The sequence below is a fragment of the Aotus nancymaae genome, unplaced genomic scaffold (assembly GCF_030222135.1).
Source record: "Aotus nancymaae isolate 86718 unplaced genomic scaffold, 86718_ANA_hifiasm-v0.15.2.pri h1tg000008l, whole genome shotgun sequence".
Taxonomy (NCBI): Eukaryota; Metazoa; Chordata; class Mammalia; order Primates; family Aotidae; genus Aotus; species Aotus nancymaae.
In genome coordinates this window covers 10294664-10300717 of record NW_026988419.1, presented here as the reverse complement: position 1 = coordinate 10300717, position 6054 = coordinate 10294664, and the positions used below count along the sequence as shown (strand labels likewise).

At 42.2% G+C, this 6054-nt stretch overlaps 1 pseudogene; it reads left to right on the top strand.

The window, feature by feature from the left end:
• The first annotated feature begins 4734 nt into the window (after positions 1 to 4734).
• On the top strand, positions 4735 to 5449 carry LOC105712753 (max-like protein X; annotated as a pseudogene).
• Positions 5450 to 6054: the final 605 nt, after the last annotated feature.

Below are 6054 nucleotides of genomic sequence, written 5' to 3'. Positions count from 1 at the left end.
TCTAATAAAATGGAAAATGGAAGATGTTTCATCTTAGAGGAAAAAATGATATTAAATTTCTGTTACATTTGGTTCTCTTATATCTATCCAGATTCTTGGATTCATATTCATGATGGATAAACACCTCTTTCTAAAGCCAAGTGAGCCCAAGAGATAATAACATGTTCTCTAATTTTACTATTATTTTCTCTTTGTTTTTTATGGCTCTTCTCATCTGTTTATCTACATGACGAGCAAATAATAGAAATATGTCAAATTTCTGAGTTCTTATGGTATTCTTTTACAACTAGGTATGACCCAGCGAAACTTGTTAGCTAGTCGTAATAGTTTGTGAAATAACTGTTCCGTAGCCTCTGTTCATTTGTTAATTTGCTTCTTTTACCACCAAAACATAGGATGACATTTTCTACCAGGTTTAACTTGATTTTCATCCCAAGTTAGTCCAACTGGTATATGCACAAAGCCGTAGCTGCATAGCCTCGGTGTGACTAAAGCCAGGAACATCAGTGCCCCGCAGAGTCCAGCTGAGGGGAATGTTCCAAGGTGATTTGATAGTTTAGTCTGCTGAATTATCCGGCAGAATTTTTCAGAATGGAGCTTCAGGTGAGGGGTACTATTTATAAAGAGGAGACACCATCCATGAGCAAGTATTGAATTCCATCATGAGGAAGCAACCCCAAAGTTGGCCAGGCCTGGTGGCTCACACCTCTAATACCAGCACTTTGTAGGGGCCGAGGTGGGTGGATCACCTGAGATCAGGAGTTCAAGACCAGCCTGGCCAACATGGCAAAACCCCATCTCTACTAAAAGTACAGAAATTAGCAGGGTGCAGTGGTGCATGCCTATAGTCCCAGCTACTTGGGAGGCTGAGACAAGAGAATATTTTGAACCCAGGAGGCAGAGGTTGCACTCCAGCCTGGGCAATGTAGCGAGACTCTGTCTCAAAAAAAAAAAAAAGGTAGAAATATTTAATAAAGGTGCATATTTCTAGTAGCAAGTAGTTACGGAACATTTACCATGTGCCAGATACATTGTCATTTAAAGCACCTTACGTATTTTGACTCAATCTTCAACCACATGATGAGGGTACCATTATTATTATTATTATTATTTTTATTTATTTTTAAGACAGAGTCTCACTTTGTCACCCAGGCTGGAGTGCAGTGGCACCATCTTGGCTCACTGCAACCTCCGCCTCCCAGGTTCAAGCAATTCTCCTGCCTCAGCCTCCCAAGTAACTGGATGTGTGACACCATGTCAGGCTAATTTTTGTATTGTTAGTGGAAACAGGTTTCACCATGTCAGCCAGGCTGGTCTCGAACTCCCAACCTCAGGTGATCCACCACCTCCTCCCAAAGTCCTGAGATTACAGTCATAGTCACCGTGCTCACCCTGAGGATATCTTCATTATTATCTCCATATTAAGAATGAAGAGATTAAAACTCAGAGGTTAATTGCCAATGTCACACAGCTGGTAAGTGGCGCTGCCAGTATTTAAAGTCTAGTTCAGAGTCTGTGCTCTTAACCAGTATGTTGTGCTGCCATTTATAGACTATCAAGGAACATTCTACTTATTGATGAAGTGTATTTCTAGAAATGGGGTCAGAAAACCTTGCAGTTAAAAGCACCACCTTTTTCTATAATCTCCCTGTAGTCAGCAGTTACTCTAGGTGGTGATCTTAATTGGAAAGGAACAATACAGACTTAAATTTAAACCAGAAGAAACTGACGAGTCAGCTGCTCAAGCAGAGGAATGGAGAGCTACAGCAGTGAAATGAGACTATATGGGCAGCATCAGACATATCAACTAGAGAAATTCAGGGCAGCAAGAATTCGAGGCTGCCTGTCACGGAAACAAGTCTGTACTAGGCTCCCGACTCTGGATTGCTATAGCAACAAGCTATCTACACCAGATGATTTGGCAATTAGTATAAATTGTCTCAGGTTGTTCAAAGTATTTCACCTTATCTTCGTGATGACATAGTAACTTATCTGAAGTCTGAACTTGTATTGTCCTTGGATATCTCCCATCATATTCCCTCCACTGTTAAAATCAAAACTGGTATTTAACACATTTGCTGTTTATGAATTTGGTTTTCCATAATATTATTTTCTTTTTCTTTTTTTTTGAGACAGAGTATCTCTCTGTCGCCCAGGCTGGAGTGCAATGGCGCGATCTCGGCTCACCGCAACCTGCAACCTCCACCTCCCAGGTTCATGCGATTTGATTCTCTTGCCTCATCCTCCTGAGTAGCTGGGAATACAGGTGCCCGCCACTATGCCCAGGTAATTTTTTGTATTTTTAGTAGAGAAGGGTTTCACTATGTTGGCCAGACTGGTCTCAATCTCTTGACCTTGTGATCCGCCCTCCCTGGCCTCCTGAAGTGCTGGGATTACAGGCATGAGTCACCGCACACAGCCATTCTTTTCTTATATAACAATTAACATACATAATCACAAAAGCAAGTCTCTTTTTGAGACAGAGACTTGCTCTGTCTCCCAGTCTGGAGTGCAGTGTCACGATCTTGGCTCACTGCAACCTCCATCTCCCAGGTTCAAGCAATTCTCCTGCCTCGGCCTCTGAGTAACTGGGATGACAGGTGCCCACCACCATCTCTGGCTAATAACAATATGCATTCTTGACAGCAATTTAAGAAATAAATATTAAATTAGCAATTTAAGAAAAACTATGTACACAAAAAAATTGCTTATTCTGTCACCATGCTTAAGCTTCGGTTTGTCTTTTGTCGTCCTCAGTATCTCTCAAGAGTGTCATGAGATTTGAATGAGGTAACACTCAAAGTATGCAGAACAGGGACTGGCATCACCAATGTTCAATAGATGGACATTAATAACTATTATTAAGGTAGTGATCACTATTTTTATTTTATGTGAGCATTTGTGAAGGGAGGATTTCTAAAAGTAAAATTGTTCCTTAAAGAATACGCACATTTTAAATTTTACCAGTAACTGACAAAGTTCCCTCAAAACACCGATAATCAATTTACATTCTCACATAGTAAAAGAAGAGCTTTGCCCACATCCAAATACTAAATACTGTCAATGTTTATGTTTTCACTAGTTTGGGTGAAACATGAAAATTCAGTTTAATTTGCATTTCTATTTGTGAGCGAATTAGGCATCTTTTTATGATCATTATTATTAGACATTTGATGCAGTGGGATCTGTTCAGATCCTTCCTTCATTTTCTGTATTGGGTTGTTTTCCTTTTCTCACCGATTTGTAATAGCACCTTCTGTTTCATGGGTGTTTATTGTCTGCCTCCAACTGCAAATATTTTCTCCAGTTTTCTCAAAGTCTTTTAACTTTGTTCATGGAATATTTTATGACTCTAAAATTTTATGTATTCAAATACATCACGTTTCCTTTTATGGTTTCTGCGTTTGGGGCTTTTCCTAGGAAGGTCTTCCCGATTTCAATATTTATAAAAACATTTCCCTATTGTTTTATTATTTAGCATACTAATAGAGTTGTTTAATATATCTGCAGTGTATGTGTATGTGTCTGTGAGATAAAGCTCTGCGTTTTTAATTTTGTGGCTCTCCATTTGTACTTATAATACTGGTCAAATTTTAGAGTTCTTCCTTTTATTACAATACAAAATGTTATATGTAATCCCAGAAATAATACTAGGAGCCAAAATCTGTATAAGATTCTATAAACAGACCGGGCACAATGGCTCACACCTGTTATCCCAGCACTTTGGGAGGCCAAGGCGGGCAGATCACTTGAGGTCAGGAGTTCAAGACCAACCTGGCCAACATGATGAAACCTCGTCTTTACTAAAAATGCAAAAATTATGGTGGCAACAAACCACCTTGCCATGAATGTACCTATGGAATAATCTTGCATGATCTGCACATGTACCCCAGAATCTAAAGTACAATTGAAAAAAAAAGAAAAAAGTACAAAAATTAGCCAGGCATGGTGGCAGGCGCCTGTAGTCCCAGCTACTGGGGAGGCCGAGGCATGAAAATCGCTTGAACTCGGGTGGCAGAAGTTGCAGTGAGCTGAGATCGCACCACTGCACTCTAGGGGGATAGAGCAAGACTCTGTCTCCAAAGAGAGAGAGAGAGAGAGAGAGAAAGGAAAGGAAGGGGAAGGGGAAAGGGAAGGGGAGGGGGAGGGGGAGAGGGAGGGGGAGGGAAAAGGGGAATGGGAGGGGGGAAGGGGAAGGGGAAGGGAAGGCAAGGCAGGGCAGGCAGGTAAGAAAGGAAGAAAGGCAAGAAAGAAAGGAAGAAAAGAAAGAAAGAAAGAAAGAGAGAAAGAAAGAAAGAGAAAGAGAGAGAGAAAGAAAGAAAAGGGGGAAGGCAGGCAGGAAGGCAGGCAAGCATCTTACTCAGTGCTTCTTTGTACAAACTATGATTCAATGTTTTTAGTCTCAATCCCACTGATGGAAAAATTGAGGATCAGAGAGTTTAAACAACTTGATTAAGGTCATAAAGTTAATGAGAGACGTATTTGAACCTGCTACGCAGATCATTTGACCCATGTCACTCATGCTTTCTACCATCAACTATCGTCATATGTGGTCCAAAGTATCATTAGAAAAAGAGAAAGGAATTAGCTTCAATAGGCAACATCAAACATTGAATTATGTTTGTTTACAGTATTTGATCAACCATCATCACCTAGAGGTGTTAGCAAAATATATCATTCTTTTTGGCAGGTAAAAAATAAAATAGAGCTTGTTTCTGGTCCGGTGCGTCCAGGATGATGAAGCCAGGTGCCTGTCCCAAGGACCCCTGGGTAAAGGTGGAATATGTCTACAGCTATAAAAGCTCAGACTTCATGTTTTTTATAGAAAGTGCCCACAATGCCACAATGGAAGGGTAGCGTCTAGAGCTAATAGCATCAGTTCCACCAGTGCCTCTTCTGTCCCCAACACAGATGAGGACGGCGATTACTACCAGGAGTCCTACAAGGACCGGTTGTGGTGAGCACACATAGGCTGAGCAGAAGAAGGATGTCATCAAGAGAGGCTGTGATGACCTTCAGATCATCGTCCCCCCCCAGCCAGCAGCAGGACTCCTGCATTGGCTCCCAAAAGCTCAGGAAAACCATCATTCTACAAAAGACCATTGACTACACTCTTTTGCACAAGGAGAAGAAAACACAGGAAGAGGAAGTGTCCACACTACGCAAGGACCTCGCAGCCCTAAAGATCATGAAAATGAATGATGATCAGATGGTGGAGGCACACCAGGACAACCCCCATGGGGGAGGACCAGGCCTCTGACCAAGTCACGGTCAATGTGTTTTGAGGTATCATGGACTCCCTGTTTTGTTCCTTCAATGCCTTCATCTCTGTGACCAACTTCTAGGAGCTGTCAGCCTGTCTTCAGCTGGATTTAGGAGCACTGTAAGCCACAGACCACAGGAGATTGTGATTGGCGTCCAGCACCAACTGAAAAACCGGCTTTACTGACCATTTCTTGGAAACCTGCAGAAGAGCAAATACCCGGCCCTTCAGTCTATTTGGCCACTGAGCGGCTGGACCCATGAGACTGGACTGCAACGTCTCACTTTGGTCAGATTGTTTCTGCTTGGTGTTTGTGTTTTTTCAGCCCCATTGTATCTTTAATAAGGCTAGGGTGTTTGTTTGGTGAAAGCTTCTGGTTCATTTATTATATTGACCAGAAAACTTGAACTTACCCAGTCCTTCCCCTCTCCATGAAAGTCCTTGGGATGGGAGTCTGCCCTTAACACCCCAAAGAGCTCATGGCCTCGCAGCCCTTTCTCCAAGCCTCAGATTTCTGCTCATGATCTACATATATTTAGAGGCTGTTTGCCTCTTGTTTGGTCCCTTGGGCAACATTTGACCCAAGTTTGGCCATTTTAGCAGCAGTTGGAGGAAAAGAATAAGAAAAAGTATTCCCACAGCTGCGAAGGGCGAAAGACTATCTTGTGCTTAAACTAGAGCTGCCTGGTCAGTCCAAGGTGAGGCCAAGGGCTTTCTGACCATCTGAGAGCAAGGCTACCAGGTTCCTCTCCTAGCCTCATATTCTATCACCTCCTTCCTCCTCCGCTGTC